Below are 18382 nucleotides of genomic sequence, written 5' to 3' on the forward strand. Positions count from 1 at the left end.
ATTCTCCATTTGTTTTTTTGTTTCTCGATTTTGTTGTTGTGTTTAGCAATTTGTTGGTGTGATTTGCACTTCAGGGCCACCGTAGCTTCTTTATTAACAGCAGTGCCAAAACAGTACATGCAAAGTGGCACAAAGCCACACTTGCCTAAAGCTGGCTTGTATTATTTCTTACATGCACAAACATACACACACTGCCAACAGTATTGTGGAAAAGGATCAGCTGTTCTGACATCTGTGTTGCTCTGTATTAGATCAGCCTAACAATGTTCTGGGGGCTTGTTGCTCTCTATCTGACACACACACACACACACACACACACACACACACACACACACACACACAGTGGAGAAGCAGTAAATAAAGGATGGCATCTGATGACAAAAGATGTGAAGAGAAAAATGACAATAAGAACACAAGAGCAGGTGTCTCTGCAGATGGTCATAGCAAAATTAGGTATAAGCATATGCACGCACACGGACACGCACACACACACGCTTGGCCTCATATTTTTTCCTTTGACAGGTCAAAGAAAAGGGATGTCATCGGTCTCATGTTTGTGTTCTACATGCTAGTACGCTGGGGTTCATATTTTTATGTGTGTTTGTGTGTATATATGTGTGTTCTGTCCAGTAAATTCCTTCTCAGAGCACACAAATGTGGTGCAGTTTCAGGAGAAATAGAAAAGGCACTATTGCACTGGAACAATGATGTGTGCAGAGATATATTATACATGTTTTTCAATGCAACAAAAAGGGATAATTTTTTTATCCTTTTTTATCACTGATGTGAATCCAATCGAGTATCTGAAGAGCAAAACTGAGTGAATACAATTCTGATATTCTTAGACCACAAACAAGCAGCAACACGGTCTGCCTGTCCTGACCTGCACAGGACAGGGTGGGTGAAGTATGCAATCCAGGGAAACAAAGTCTTTGGGATGCAGACTTCAGGAATGGAGGAATGCCAATATTGTAAAAGCATACAATACCTGGACAGAAAACAGCCTCAGTTTAGTCATGTCCTGAGCCTCAACATTATTAAAACATTGTGGGATGATTTGACTGAGACTGAAACAAAAGGTCGACAACATCCAAAGAAGAGCTTTGAATGTTGTTCAAAAAGCCTAGAGAACTATTCCTGAAGACTGCCTAAAGAAATTACAAGAAAGCTGCCAAACAAAGTTCTGATCCCACAGGATCTTAGCTTTTTGATGGTAGGATTTCCAGGCCATACTCAGCACGGGTGTTCACATATACTATGCAACCACTTGGTTATGGTTTTCCATGTATATCCTGCCTGCTAGCATCTTGTGCCCTGCTGTTATGTGCTGGATTCTCTCAGGGGCATCTTTGCACAGCCTGCACCTGGGGTCTTGCCTGTTGTGGTAGACCCCAGCCCCTATCGATCTTGTTGTTAGAGCTTGTTTCTGTGATGCCATGATTAGTGCCTTTCAGTCTAGCTTTGTGCAGTGATTCTCCTGGTGGTACATGTCGTGCAAGGGCCTTCCATGATGATTCTTGCTCCTCTTCTTTCTTGGGATACTGCTGGCAGATGCATTCACTAAGGACACAATTGGTTGTGGCCTATTATATAATTTCCTTTGTCCTGTTCGTTGCAGCAGTGTTATTTGAGTGCAGTTTACTCAAGAAAGGCCCTGCTAGGTCCAGGGAATGTTAAAGAATATTGATGTCTAAAATCATAGGATTGCCACTGAAAGTCAGAGTCTCAGAGAAAAAGTAAAGTGGCAAGAAAAGACCTCATCAAATGGCATGAGTCCTACTGACATTAAAATGTGCAGCCAGATAAAACATAAAAAATGCTGCACTGACTGGAATGAAGTGCTAATCCAATTTCACCTTGTAAACCAATATTTTTTTTTTGCACACAAGTATGGCCGCTGCCCAGGGAGACTTTTAATGCTGCAAAGCCTCCAAGAGAGCCTTGGTTCTGTAGTGTAAAAAGCTCTCTGTATTCAGCTGGGCATATCAAGGACAGATGCAGTGAAAACGTTTCCTTAAACCCCTGCCAATATGTGCATGCACACACAAATGCAAAGGCAGGGACACACGCTGATTCACAAAAGCATATGCACAGATACAAGGATAAAGACTGAGAAAAAAGTCATACATACCAAGGACATCACACGCACACACACAAAAATCAATGATAACACACATGCAAACACTCATCCAAACAGTAGTAGCCTGTATCAAAATAGTTATAGATAAGCAGTGTTTTTTGTTCCCATGCTGGTCCTGTAATGCACTCCTCTTCTGCTCCTGCTGTACCACTTCACTGTCTCTCCCCCCTCCCTTCCCTTCTTTTTCTGTCTCTTCCATCTTGTGCTCAACTATCCTTCTTCTCCTTTCTGTCTCCCATCCTCCATCTTTACCCCATCCACACCTCTAGCTAGCTTCCTCCCATCACTTACCCCTCCCTTTCATCACCTTTGCTTATTTGCCTTTGCCTCTTCAATACCTCACTTTAGCTTTCCCTTTCTCCCTCTGCCGCCCTCTCTGTCTACAGAGTGATACTGCCCCCTATTCGTCAGGGAAGGTATTTTTCCTTCTTTTTTCTCTGTCTGCCAATTTGTCTCACTCTCTTTCATCATCGCTTTACTTCATGAGCCAGCACAGTCTCATCTCTCTCTCCTCCCATTTTGATCTCTCCATTCTCACTCTGTCATACTTGTCATTCCTTCATCTCTTACTGCTCATTCACTACCGACATTATTGCTCTTTCTTCTTCACATTTGGTTGCTTCTCAAATATCCATTTACCCTGAGCAGCTCAGAATAAGAATTTGATAACACACTCTCTTGCTTAGCCGTGTTCAGAATCAAATGTATAAATGGCCTTTATTTGTATAGCACTTTACTTAGTCCCTATGGACCCCAAAGCGCTTTACACTACATTCAATCATTTACCCATTCACACACTGGTGATGGCAAGCTACATTGTAGCCACAGCTGCCCTGGGGCACACTGACCGAGGCGAGGCTGCCGGACACTGGCGCCACCGGGCCCTCTGACCACCACCAGTAGGCAAAGGGTGAAGTGTCTTGCCCAAGGACACAACGACCGAGACTGTCCAAGCCGGGGCTCGAACCAGCAACCTTCCGATTTCAAGACGAACTGCCAACTCTTGAGCCACGATTGCCCCAAAATATAAAATGTAAAATACACCAGTTTTTATCTGACGTAAAATGTATAGAAATCATACATAGACAGTGTACAGCACTGTCACAACAGCGTTTGTTTTCATTCAAAGGCTTTATGGCTTTAATACCTGGTGGGCCGGTCTCTAGTCAAAATTCCCGTGGCCGATTTTATGTCCCAGTCCAACCCTGGGCACGACATGCAGTGAGTTAATCTGAGAAGGTGCATTAAAAATAAATGGCCGGGCCAGTGGTGCACATCGCAAATTAGCTCGCATACACACATTAGTGGTGCCGCTTCTTAACACTAGGTTTACTAAACCTGAAGGTATCTTAGCTAACAACCCCAACTACCAGATTCAACTTGTAATTGGCTAAAAATCACTTAGCCTACCGGTAAGAGGGACGTTGCTAGCTGGCAGTTTTTTCAAGCAATGTTGAAATTTCCACATTCTGACACTTCAAATGCTTCAGGAGCTGTCCGCTCAGCGCAGCATCAGCACCACGGAAATACACGGATACATCCGTAGACTCGAGACAGAATTCACAATGCGTTTTTGGGATTTTCAGGCGTATGGACCAATGTTTTCTTTTCTGATCAAACCAGAAAGCTTTAATGAGCAGCTGGATTTGACTCACATTAACTGGCTGAGTTAATGCCAGTTAATGCGACATCGAAATGCAGCTGATTGAACTAAAAACCTCGACTCTGTGGGGTCAAAGTTTGCAGAACTTCGAACGCAGCTTCCACAGCTGTGCGTTTTCATGGAGCTTGCATTTTCACCTGCTGGACATCACTACCTGACAAGGTTAACTGTCTTCAGAACATTGCAGAGGCCTTATTTACAGTTACATTTGGCTCTACATGTCTGTGTGAGCAGATTTTCTGTCACATGAGTGTCCTCAGGTAGCCTTCTGAATGCTGGACACTCAGAGACCTGTGTCTCTGAGTGGGAGACCAGAGATCAAATTAACATGTGTATCTCGGTATTAACAAACATGCTATATTGGCCCAGTTTATTTTTCTTATCATTGTTGTGAGGAGACCATAAATAGCATTTGCATTTGCTGTTGTACAGTTCATTTGCTGTTATGGAGTTCTTGGCTGATACAAGCTAAATTATTACAAAAAAAACAAACAAAAAAACAAAACCAAACAGATTTTTAATCTCAATTAATTCCATACTGACACTTGTTTAGGAACTCCTTCTTGTAATTAAATGCAAGTGGACTCTCCACTCTCATTCAATTTAGAAAACCATGAATTCCTGTTAAAACCATGAAGAACATAGAAAAATGAAAAAGGTTTAAAGTAAGAAAACCATTTTAAGATGAATACTTGCTCATTTTGAATTTGATGACAGCAACACATTAAAAAAAAAAAAACATAAAAAGCCAAAAAAAACAAAAAAACAACACTCCTCTACCTAAAGACCAGTTGCTGGACTTTTGGGAGAGGAATGTTGTCCCATTTTTGTCTACCAAGGCAAGTTTTGATTCTACCTGCTCAACAGTCCTGAATCTTCTTTGTCATATTTTTAGTATCATTATGAACCTAATTGCTCCAGTTGATGAATGTTCTGGACTGCAGGCAGACTAGTTTAGCATCTGGACTCTTCTACTACAATGCATGTTGCTCTGATACCCGCATTGTGCAGTTTAGCATTGTCTTGCTGAACACACATCATCTATGTTGATGGTGACCTTTCAATGCTAATGGTGCCTTTCCAGATGTTCAAGCTGGCACATCCATAGGCACTAATAACGTGTAAATTTCACTGACCAATAATTCAACAACCCTTTTATTCTGATGGAAATGGCATAATATCTAAATTAAAAGTAATGCATGAGGACAACAAGTCTAATGAAATGTATTGATACTTCTTTTAACAAATACAAATCGTATGAAAAATTCTGGAGAAACGATATCCAATCAAAACTAAGTTGTGGAGAAAGGCGGCACAGTTTGGAAGTGATCCAATCAGTGATCTCACTCTGGGCTTAGAGCTAACTCCAATTCTCCCTGTTTCTCGTGAAAATTGGGAGGAAGAGTCGAGTACAACTATGGACAGATTTCACATTTGACGCTTTTTAAACTGTGTGAAGCAACTTTCACCAGTAACAATGTGACAGACTTGTTCACTTTATGTTTTAGTCAACTAAATCAACTTTAGATTCAGTCTACTATAATTTAATGATATTTCATTGATTAACTCTAACCATAATAAATAAAAATTTGCTGTCAAAATTAAAGCTGCACCAAAGCATCACCAAACCATCAGAGATTTGGGGTTTTGAACTAAGCAGTGATAACAACACAGATGATCCCTCTCCTCTTTGGTCCAGAGGATGTGGATCAAAAACGATTTCAAATTTCAACTGATCACAGAACAATTTTCCACTTTGCCTCAGTCCCTTTTAAATGAACTTTGGCTCAAAGGAGATGTTGGCCTTTCTCGATCATGTTCACATTTGGCTGCCTCTTTTCAATTTCTTCCCAACTTTTTTCAGTCGGAACAGGGAAACAAAGAGCTGAAAAAATTGTTAATATTTTTCAGGAGCTATATTATTATATTATTTTATGCATTTCTTTCACGGTAGCCTTCCAATTGTTCCCATTTCTTGTAGTAATATGAAGCTCTGTCTGGTCAACCCACAACCCACAGTCAATAAAAATAAAAGTGCATCTATCACAGTACCACAGTAAATTTTTCCTGATGTCCAGCAGTTATGCAGAATGGTGTGTAATACTATACAGTGCAGGAATTTTAAAAATCTTTTTCCCATTGTGTCAACGCCAAAGTATGAGTGTCCCACCTGTCCAAAAGCATGGACAGTCTCTAGACTGTTGTACCTTTTCAGCATTTAGCTTTACCAACTGATATTTGTGATCATAAATGTTATCCAGTTTTTGTGTCATTACCACCACATTCAGTGGCTTAGTTTCAAATAACTGAGCCACTAAACATGGGGAGCATCACCACACTAAAATTATCTGACTTATTTTCAAAATAATTTATTTACATAATATATAGTGTTGATCTCTCTGTGTGCTGGAGGTAAACAGAAAGTCTGTATGCTTGTGAAGCAGAAGACTTTTTACTAACATCCATAAATCTAACACCCTCTTTGAACATGATGTTCCGTTTCTCTTTATACAGCTTCAGTCTCCAGACTGAGCAATAAAATAAACCAATAAAACTATATACATTGCATGACTTGTTAATGACACAGTAATCACATCACTTAGCAACATGTTACTAAGTGCTTCCAATGGACTGATATTAAATAAAATGCTTTCATACTATTTCTATTAAATGGATATCCTTTACTCAGTTCCCTAGTGGAGGTCTGTGATTGAAGAGACAGCAGTTAAAAAATGCACCACCTTCAGAACAAAATATTTTTAGTCTGAAAATGACAGGCGGGTGGAGGGGATATTTTTCCCCACCCTTATGACAGAGAAATGATCAGGGTCAAGAGACTTTCAGGGTGGCTCAGAGAAAAGATATGAAGTGATCCTAGAAGAAATGGGTTTTTCCACATAGGTTGTTGCATCTGTGTGAGGTGGGAATGTCATTTCACCACTGAGGTGTTTGAAGGGTAAGGAGTACAGCCGAGACCAGAGTTATGGCCTATGGCTGCTAGAAGAGAAGAGCTAAGCACATGTCTTGGAGCTATGCAGGGATGCACCTCACTTAGCAATTTGTACAACAGAAAAGGGGTTTGTGAATTTGATGTGAGCTGCTTCCTGAAGGTAAAGACAGAGTAAAAGTGACATGGGAGAAAAGTGACTATTTTAAACTGCAGCACGAGATATCAGCTATAAAAGAAGACCAGGCTGAAAGGAAATATTGTGTTTGACAGAGGATATAGGCAATATATGAGTTATGCAAAGATCAACAGACAATTATAATGCAAGAATAACACCAGGCATCATTGCTAGTATGGGGAGATATTCCTATGGTGCTGCTAGTCTTGACTGAGAAGTCTTGAAGAAGACATTTGTCAAGGAATAGCAATATCTCACTTTTCTCAACGTCTAATCTGAGTTAGTGGGCAGTCATTTAACTGAGAGTGTGCATGTGGAAAGCAAAGTGAAGCAAAAATATCTTAAATAAAACCATTTTGGTTTGTAGTAGGCAATGGACACGTTTCTGTCAGCCATATTTGGTCCCAGTAGAGAACAAATTATACAAATTTGGTTAATGTAGATCTATTGTTAAGTGCCAAAAACAGTCTTTAACTGTTGTAGGCATTTATTTTACATAACTAATGCTTGATTAGGTCATGTGTAAATAGAATATAGAATAGAATATATTTAAGGACCCAAGTCTAATTCCTAAGTTCCAGTAGTTATTTAAAGCGTTTCCCAACCTGTTGGAGCCCCAGCAGATATTTCACATTAGAAAAATCACACGGCAAACCATCAAACTAAAATGTCACAAAAAGCATATTGATAATTTTCCACCGTGCACCAGGTATAGCGGAATTGGCTCGGTTTGTCCTCAGTATACCTTTTTTGCTTTCTTCTGACCACTACTCATGCTAGGGCCTTCATCTGGGTCGGAATTTTCTCCAGGACCCAGATCGGATTGACTACTTTTCAAATATTTATCTGTTGCCATTACGTGCTGCGCATGACTATTAAGTAATTTCTTCTTGTCTTCTTCTGTTTTACTGGCAGTTGGTAACCCATGTAATTAGAGCAGGTAGTTGTACTGACCCTCTATTGGAAAAGAATGTGATTGATCTGCCCGTTACTCCAATCGCTTAGAGTACTAATCAGGTGGAACCAGATAATCTTCTATGGCACACCTGATAATTTCTCACAGCACAGCTATGTGTGGTTGGGAAACACCGATTTTAGGTCAGGGTGTGTAAAACAGGAACTAAATTCATCCATCCATCCATCGTCATCCGCTTTGTCCGGGGTCGGGTCGCGGGGGCAGCAGCCTAAGCAAAGAGGCCCAGACCTCCCTCTCCCCAGCCACCTCCTCCAGCTTGTCCGGGGGAATACCAAGGCGTTCCCAGGCCAGCCGAGAGATATAATCTCTCCAGCGTGTCCTGGGTCTGCCCGGTGGGACATGCCTGGAACACCTCACCCAGGAGGCGCCCAGGGGGCATCCTTGTCAGATGCCCGAACCACCTCAGCTGGCTCCTTTCGATGTGGAGCAGCAGCTGCTCTACTCTGAGCCCCTCCCGGATGGCCGAACTTCTCACCCTATCTCTAAGGGAGAGGCCAGCCACCCTTCGGAGGAAGCTCATTTCTGCCGCTTGTATCCGCGATCTCGTTCTTTCGGTCACTACCCACAGCTCGTGGCCATAGGTGAGGGTAGGGACGTAGATCGACCGGTAAATTGAGAGCTTCGCTTTTACACTCAGCTCCCTCTTCACCACGACGGACCGGTGCAACGTCCGCATTACTGCAGCTGCAGCCCCAATCCGTCTGTCGATCTCCGGCTCCCTTCTCCCATCACTCGCGAACAAGACCCCGAGATACTTGAACTCCTCCACTTGGGGCAGGAACTCATCCCCGACCCAGAGTGGGCACTCCACCCTTTTCCGGCTGAGAACCATGGCCTCAGATTTGGAGGTGCTGATCCTCATTCCCGCTGCTTCACACTCGGCTGCGAACCGCTCCAGTGGGAGCTGGAGGCCTTCACCCAATGAAGCCAACAGAACCACATCATCTGCAAAAATCAGAGATGAGATTCTGAGGCCACCAAAGCGAAAGCCCTCCGCCACTTGGCTGCGCCTAGAAATCCTGTCCATAAAAATTATGAACAGAACCGGAGACAAAGGGCAGCCCTGGCGAAGCCCATCACCCACCGGGAACGAGTCCGACTTATTGCCGGCAATGCGAACCAAGCTCTTGCAACGGTTGTATAGGGATCGAATGGCCCGTAGCAATGGGCCAGACACCCCATATTCCCGCAACACCTCCCACAGGACACCCCGAGGGACACGGTCGAATGCCTTCTCCAAGTCCACAAAACACATGTAGACTGGTTGGGCAAACTCCCATGCACCCTCAAGTATCCTGGAGAGGATAAAGAGCTGGTCCAGTGTTCCGCGACCAGGACGAAAACCGCATTGTTCCTCCTGTATCCGAGGTTCGACTAACGGACGAACTCTCCTTTCCAGCACCCTGGCATAGACTTTCCCAGGGAGGCTGAGGAGTGTGATCCCCCTGTAGTTGGAACACACCCTCCGGTCCCCTTTCTTAAAGATGGGGACCACCACCCCGGTCTGCCAGTCCACAGGTACTGCCCCTGATCTCCACGCAACATTGCAGAGGCGTGTCAACCAGGACAGCCCTACAACGTCCAGAGCCTTCAGGAACTCGGGGCGGACCTCATCAACACCAGGGGCTCTGCCACCAAGGAGTTGTTTAACTGCCTCAGTGACCTCGCCCCCGGAAATTGGCGGGTCATTCCCCTCATCCCCAGACTCTGCTTCCTCCTCGGAAGACGTGTCAGTGGGATTAAGGAGGTCTTCGAAGTATTCCTTCCACCGCCTGACAATTTTCTCAGTCGACGTCAGCAGCGCTCCGCCAGCACTATACACAGTGCAGGTAGAGCACCGCTTTCCCCTCCTGAGACGTCTGACGGTTTGCCAGAATCTCTTCGAGGCAGTCCGAAAGTCTTTTTCCATGGCCTCTCCGAACTCCTCCCACACCGGAGTTTTTGCTTCAGCCACTGCCCGAGCCGCATTCCGCTTGGCCTGTCGATACCTGTCGGCTGCCTCCGGAGTCCCACAGGCTAACCAAGCCCGATAGGACTCCTTCTTCAGCCTGGTGGCTCCCTTCACCTCTGGTGTCCACCATTTGGTTCGGGGATTACCACCACGGCAGGCACCCACCACCTTGCGGCCGCAGCTCAATGCAGCAGCTTCGGCAATGGAGACGCTGAACATGGTCCATTCGGACTCAATGTCCCCGGTCTCCCTCGGAATGCTGTTGAAGCTCTGCCGGAGGTGTGCGTTGAAGATCTCGCGGACTGGGGCCTCTGCTAGACGTTCCCAGCACACCCTCACTACGCGTTTAGGTGCACCAGGTCTGTCCAGCGTCCTCCCCCGCCACCTGATCCAACTCACCACCAGGTGGTGATCAGTTGACAGCTCAGCCCCTCTCTTTACCCGAGTGTCCAGAACATATGGTCGCAGGTCTGCTGATACGATTACAAAATCGATTATCGACCTACGGCCTAGAGCGTCCTGGTGCCACGTGCACTTATGGACACTCTTATGTTCGAACAGGGTGTTCGTTATGGCCAAACTGTGGTTAGCACAGAAGTCCAATAACAGAGCACCGCTCGGGTTCAGATCAGGGAGGCCGTTCCTCCCAATCACGCCCCTCCAGGTCTCGCTGTCGTTACCCACGTGAGCATTGAAGTCTCCCAGCAGGACAACAGAGTCTCCAGGTGGAGCACCCTCCAGCACCCCCCCCCAGGGACTCTAAGAAGGCTGGGTACTCTGAACTGCCACTCGGCGCATAAGCGCAGATGACAGTCAGGACCCGTTCCCCGACCCTAAGGCGCAGGGAACAAACCCTCTCGTCCACCGGGAAAAACCCCAACGTACCGGCAGCAAGCCGAGGGGGTATTAGGATACCCACCCCAGCCCGCCGCCTCTCACCAGGGGCAACTCCAGACTGAGACAGAGTCCAGCCCCTCTCCAGGAGACTGGTTCCAGAGCCCAAGCCATGTGTAGAGGTGAGCCCGACTATATCTAGCCGGTACCTCTCAACCTCACGCAGGAACTAAATTAAATCTGCAAAATCAATATTGGATCAATTCAGTAGAGTGACAGGGTTCCTCACACTTTTCCAGGGTTTATTTTTTTTGAGCTGGTTTTACTTCCGTTAGAATGAGCTCTGGAAACTTTATATGAGCAGGAGATTTTCATAATGCATGTGGCAAATCTTCAAAAGTACACGATGTAATCAGACTAACATGGTTTTACTTCGATCATTCCAAACAAGTGCACACAAAATAAAGGAGGTTGGGCAAACACAAGCAAACAGCTGAATGAGCACGTCTTTTTTTCCCCCCACTCTCTTCTTGCATTCCAAGACATATGCTTTGTCATTTTTGCCTGAAGACAATTTAGAACCATGTGTACATGTGACTCTGTGCACGTGTCAAAATACATTAAATTATCCATGTGTTTATGCCATGTTAATACTCATAATCTCCATAAAAAGCTCCATAAGAGCTAAATAAAAACATAAGTGGGAAAAGATGAGGAAAAGTCGACATGCACACATAGATGCATACACAAACACACACACATATTTGCAGAGGGTAATGTCATGATGATCAATCTGTTTTTTTCATCCCTGGTTCCCTCCTCTCTTTCATCACACCTTGCCATCTATCACACATCCCTTCTGTTTCACTACATCTTTCCAACTCACTCTGTGTCGTTCAGTCTCTCAGGTTTTTTTCTTTTCTCCCAAGCTCTCTTGCTAACACTGTCCCTCTCTTTACCACCCTCCATTTATCACTCCCATCTCTTCTAATTCTGTAACCTAAGTCCCTCTTCTCAGGGTGGGTGAGGCAGCCTCCGCTGCAGCATTCGCATTCTTTAACCTAGAAAGCCATTGGGGGAAAATCTGCCTACACCAAGCACTCTAGTAACTATTGTGATACTTCCAAGTTGGAAGTGGGGGCATCAATTGCATTAGAAGCAACTAATGATTCTTTAGGGAACCTTAAATCTAATCAAAGAAAATATGATCATGTTCTGTATAACTTGATTAGGTTCTGTTACATCTCTTTAGGCAAAAACCTTTATTTGATGAGGTTAAAATAAGCCATTTGTGCCTTTTTTTTAGTATTTCATCAGTGATTTCCAGCGCAGAAGTTATGATCACCAATCTAAGATGATGTAAAAATAAAACAAAACAGCTGTGGGAAAACTCCAAAGTTCAGAAAGAACGATTACCAATTCCTATGTGCATTCTGCAGGTTCAGTGTCAACAACTAAATTCCTTCAAGCATAAAGCCTCCGATAAATAACAGCCAAGTATAGCAAAGTTGATGCCAAATTTGAAATAAAGAAAAGAAATGCTACATATTTGGTTGAAGTAATACCCGAGTCATTTGCTTGTTTTACTTTTTTGCTTCAAGATGTCTTTTCCTGCTTTGCTGCTTCCTTGATTATTAAAACAGAGTACAGCATGTAAACACTTTGATCATAGATGCAATAAAGCAAGTAAGTTTAATTTCTAAATTCTCTTATTTAAGGTCAGAAAGATAAAGTATTGGATTAGTTCGCAGAATTGCAGGTTACCTTTTGGTGGGTTTTTTTTTTCTGCTGTTACATATGCATACCAAATTTCTCCTTGTGGGACAATTAAAGGATTAATCTATTCTATTCTATATTTTTTTCTGCAAAAGTTCAGTGGATTTTTCTCAGGTAGATGCCAAAAAAATAAAAAAATTACTAGGTCAGGTTTAATGCATGCTGGGATTTAAAAAAAAAAAAAGAAAAGAAAAAAAAAAGCAGATGAGGGGGAGAATAAGCTGAGTCAGAAAAAAATGGGGCAAAACTCAACGCAACACTGTTTTATGCTTGTGTGTCTGTGTGCAATTATACAGCTTTACCACATTGAGGTCTAATTATAATCACCCCCTGTGGTGATACATTCACATTATCACCTTACAATCCCATTTTTTCTCCATGTCTCAGCCTCTCGCTCTCTCTTTCTCACACACACACACACACCACACAGACAGGCACACGCACACACACACAATGTGTGCATATCCACAGCAATGCCGGTGGATACAAGGCGTTAATGTATTCTCAGAAAATTAATTTGCTGTTCTACTCTAGCAAGATACCTGTGAGGAGAAAAAGCTATGGTAATGAGAACAGAGGGGGGGGAAAAAAGAGTAAAAAGATAGGGAGAAAGATAAGGACAACAAGTGTGGCTAAAATGGAATGAATATATATTTATATATATGCAAAAGGGCAGAATGTTTTGTTCGTGTCATTATACCAACATGAGACTGAAAAATCAATGTTTCTCTGGTCTTTTGAAAACCATGAGAGCCTTTTCCTGCAAATGGATAAAATTTTGCATAAAATTTCATAAATTCTCTAAAAGGATCCTTTTGAAAAAAAAAAAAAAAAGACTTTGCTGAACTCTCTTTGGAAGCCTTGAGTTTTCATGGGTAAGTATTTACAAGCTTCTGAAGCTTCTCACACCTGGGTTCAGGGAGTTAATCCCATTCTCTCTGACAGAACCTTTCAAATTGGATGAAAAGCATCTGTGAGCTGTCATCTTTTGGTCTTTAAGCGGTTGAAGTCTTGGCTTTGGCTGAAACACGCAAGGGCAGTCAGAATTGTCCCTAGGCTACTACAGCATTGTCTGAGCTGTATGCTTTGGGTTATTGTCAAGCTGAAAGGTGAACCATCACTGCAGCCTCAGGTCCCTACTGTGAACACTGGAGTAGGTTTGATTCAAAGGACCTCTCTGTATTTGGCTCCATTCGTTTTTTTAATCTCCCAAGCCTGTTTCTATTCCCAGAGCACCAAACACTGCCATTTTATAATAGCTGCTGGCATCTGAGAAACACAATGTCCTGGTGTCACCAGGTCATGACCACTTGGCATCAAATTTAAACATGCTGGACCCCCTTAAACATAACTTTTAAAGGGCTACCTTTATAATAGAAGAATATTTTGACACAAATAACATCTTTCTTCAAATCCTTACTTTTGCAGTAAAATCCAAAACAAAAAGCAAGTGAAAACAAACCTAATCAGACCAGGAGGATGGTCCCCAAAAGGACACAAATCATGGCCTCATCGATCGCACTTTGGCTACCGTCCCGCTTTCTAATCCAGGCTCTAGCATGGACGATTAGCTGCCAATACTGCCGCAGTCAGTGCTTTAAGGAACTGATCCCAACGGAGGTGCAACGTTGGCAGCTTCTGAAAAAATGGCAGTATTTGGCAGTGTTTGTCCGTATGTCCTGCTGCTGAGCTGCACAATCGCATCATGAACCTTCCCCCAACACGCTTCATGGTCACTGTCATTTTGGCAGATAATGAGACATGGTAACTGACGGCCAGTCAGAATAATTTATTTTTTGTCACCTGACCACAGAATCTTTCCTACACACTTTTAGAGTCTTTTAAGAGATGTGTAGTAAACTCCAAGTGGGATGTCTTGCCTTTTCATAACAGTATTCCTTTATGCCTAACTATAAAACCTTTATTAATGGAGTGCTGCTGAGATGCTGCGGGGACTTCTAAGCGTCTAGGTTTTTGGCCACATCTCATACAAAGACTGTCACACACTGTTACTCACTTTGGCCAGATAGTCACCTTCTAGAAGCACCCTGTAGATACCACACTTTTCTCCAGTTCTTGAAAAGCTTAAAGCTTTAAAAAACATTTTATACCATTGCCCTAATCTGTGCTCTACCACAGTTTTATCATCAAGGTCTACAGAGCGCAGAGTAACTACATGGCATGGCTTTTTCCCCTGATGTGCAGTTTGAATCGTGAGGCCTTGTTTACACAGCTGTGAGCATTTCTAAATTATGCCCAGTAAACTTAGTGGTTCCAGTCTAGCTCTCAATGTGACAGTTTACCAAAGAGGAGAGGAACCAAAGCAAGATGCCAGCAGCAAAAATGTTAGCAGGCTAAAGATCATACGCCGATAATCAGAGAGGCAAACAACCTAAACCCAGAGTGGACCACAAGCTGAATCTAAAAACAGACAAGAATAAAAAAAATAAAATAAAAAACGCATAAAGAAGAATTTACGTTTAAAAACTGAAGCAAAAACCAAGAAAATAAGGGTGCATGTTTCCACTTTGTCATGAGCACGTTTATGTGGGAAAATATCAAATGTATCAAATTAGAGTAAAATCCTAAACATAATAATGTGATGAAAAAAATTAAAAGATCTGAGTAGTGCACAGAAGTTATTAAATCTAACAAATGTGCATGTGTGTGTGTGTGTGTGTGTGTGTGTGTCATTGCATTAAAGTGTTTTGTTGGATAAAATTCTTTTTTCAACCTTTCAAGCAGCCAATGAGATCCTTATGCAAAACCTGACATTTAGAACAAAATGAATTAAATGGGAATTTGTCTGTATGTGTGTGATTTGTGCTCATGGCAATAAATACAGAAAACAGAGGCACGTGCAGCAGAGGATGCTTAAATGAGCATGACCTCAAATAGATTACTTGATGTGAACACAAATTAAAGGGAAAATATGTTCCCCTTTCATAAATTGCACTGAATTGACATGACATTTAAACCCATTCATCATGACAGATTAACTTGATATTACAGCTGAGACTTAATTATATGATGGAGCTTTCAACACATTTTTATAAAGCCCCAATCCTTTTTTTTAAAAAATTGTTTTCTGCACTAATTTCAGAGAAACGACCACCACTCGGCTCCACTTTTCATTAGATAAAGAAAAAGTTCAAGAATTAAAAAAAAACAAAAAAAAAACAAGCACAGTTGGTAAGTTTTTAAAATACTTTTTTGTTGTCCCTTTTTAAAATTGCTTCTTCTGCGTGATATTAAACTATAGTCAAGTTCAATCCAAATTAACTGACAACATAATTGTCATAATTGTCTGATCTTATTTATTCACGACTAACATGGTAATAATTGTCTTTTAATTGACTTTCAGGCGGATAATTTACAAAACATGTTCACTTTTGTCTAAATTGTGTTGTAGAGGTGTTTTATAACTCAGAGTAAAGCACAGATTCTGAAAGAAAGAGCTCCCAGAAGGCATTAAAATATTCATATTAATATAAATATTTATGATCTGTAGAGATGAAATTTAAATCTTGGAAAATGCAAATGGGAGAACATAAGATCAACTATCAGCAACATCAAGTTACTGTAACTTTCAGAATTTCCCTTAACAATTGAAACAAGTGTTTCCTATAAACATAATTATCTACTAGGAAAATTTGGCATTTTATGCTCCAGTTCGTCTTTATCAAAATATCAGTGTCACAAAAGCTAACAGCTTATCCTTTGATGCGCACATCAATGAGCTTCTGCCATCAAGTCTAAACCTGCGGTAAACCTGTGACCTGGATGCTCCACCATCATGATGCAGCACAATAAACAAAAATGACAAACTTGTGTATCGCTGTGCTAAGCTCAAAGAACTTCAAAACTGGTTCTAGGTTGGACAAGAAAATACACACCAAAGTTAAAATGACTTCTTCTTCTCTGCAGTTTACTGTTAGAGACAAATCAGAGAAGTTTTATTTGTTCTCAGAAACAAACGACTACAGATGACCTGACCTAAACCAAAGTTAATATTAGTTTTTCTCTATATTGAAAAGGCGAGTAAGGCCCATTAGTATGCCTAGTTAAATGGAATAAGAAAAATCAGAAACACCTTTTAATTTAATTTAATTACTCTTAAAAATGATTTGAATGTTTACTCAAGTCATTTTATTTTATCTCATTTTATTTTATCATTATTTTTGCTAAGATTGTTTTTATCCCACTCTTATCTTTGCTATCTTTTTTCAGTTCTGCTTTTATCCCATCTCATAACAATTACGTTAAATTAATTAAACAATTACGTTTCTTCAGCTCCCACCATAAGGTTATTTTACAATTGCCAGTCTCTTTTTGCTGAAAAATAATATATTTGGTTCTGTGTGTGTGTGTGTGTGTGTGTGTGTGTGTGTGTGTGTGTGTGTGTGTGTGTGTGTGTGTGTGTGAGTGAGAGAGTGTGAGAGAGAGAGAGAGAGAGAGAGAGAGAGAGGGGTCAGTGACAGATAAGTTCCTCAGTTCTGTTGCCTGAAGGTAACCTCATACAGCTACTCACCTGTTGTTATCTCTACCACACACACATATTTAGACATTTGCTCATTATTTCTCAATCCATTTTAGTCACACATACAAGCACTTTAGCAAAAGGCTGAGACTGAAAAAGTCCATGCCCTCTTGAGGAGGATGCTGTTGGCAATGTGTCCAAGAGGGTAAAATGCTTGTTACTCACTGGAACTGCTGGGGGATAGGCCTGCATTCTGGCAAAACAGTTTTTCATGAAAAATAAATTTCACAAGGTAATGAGTGATTGAGTTTGATTATTAAACAGAAAAATGTTTGCTTGAATGGGCTAAAGCTGGTCAGGCTGGGCTTTCCTTTGATTTGTTTGTAGCACATAGAGGAGTCGCCCAGATTTATGGCTTTAGAGTGAAAAGCAAATGAAAGTGAAAGACTGAGAGAAAACAGATGAGATTTGGTTCAGGAGATGGCATTGCCACTATTACAGGAGCATATATAAAGAGTAGTTAGCTTATCATGTTCAAGTGTGGTTCTCTTCTCTTTGACCTGAACTGCAGGCACATGATTAATGATGCAAGTAATGATTCTCTAGAGAAATATAATTTTGGTGGGGTTTGAGAGGATTTTTCTTTAGGACACCTTGCAATGTACTGCAAGCCCTCCTAAAAGCAGTAATTTACACATTCAGTAAACACTTAATATCAGTGTGCCCTTTACACTCTGTCTGTTATTTCAGATAATGCTAAGAACATCATATGTTGCATTTTTAGCTATTATCATGATGCGTGATGTGAACAAAGGACAATGTCAGAGTTGTCTTTCCCCCCTGTATCTATTGTTGTATTTATTACCCATTTAATGACACAGGTATTGGAGCATTGGAGACCAGACAGGAAATAGGATTACCAAGGGGCATATGATATGCAACAAAACTGTCTTGTCAAGATTTGGACCATAGACATTCCAGATTTATGTAATGCAGACTACTGGATTATTGATAGTAAACTCTTTGTGCAAAGAAAACCTACTGGGACAGAATATGACTAGACTGTAATGTTGTCATAGGAGCTAAACAGTAATACTTAATCTCCATTTTAATCATACAGTGCACACTGGCACATAAAGCACTTCTCTCCAATACAATAATTGGAAAAGAAGGAGGTGCAAAACTGAAATGTATAAAAACCTAGTGAGATGTTTTATGACCTCATGTATCAGATGTCTCAGCTGGGTATTCTAGGGAAGGGTGCTAATGTGGATGCTTTAAGCCTGAGAAAATCTGGTGTCCCATGTTTTGGTGTCAAGTAAAGTCCAGGTGAGCAACTTAGAAAGGTTTGTGCCATCTTTATCTCACCTTCAACTGCTGTCTAAAGCAGCGGTCCCCAACCCCCGGGCCTCGGACCGGTACGTGAGTCGTTTGGTA

Source organism: Copadichromis virginalis, linkage group LG19 (assembly GCF_057382275.1).
Source record: "Copadichromis virginalis isolate Kocher_CV1m ecotype Utaka linkage group LG19, C_Virginalis_male_GT1.1, whole genome shotgun sequence".
Taxonomy (NCBI): Eukaryota; Metazoa; Chordata; class Actinopteri; order Cichliformes; family Cichlidae; genus Copadichromis; species Copadichromis virginalis.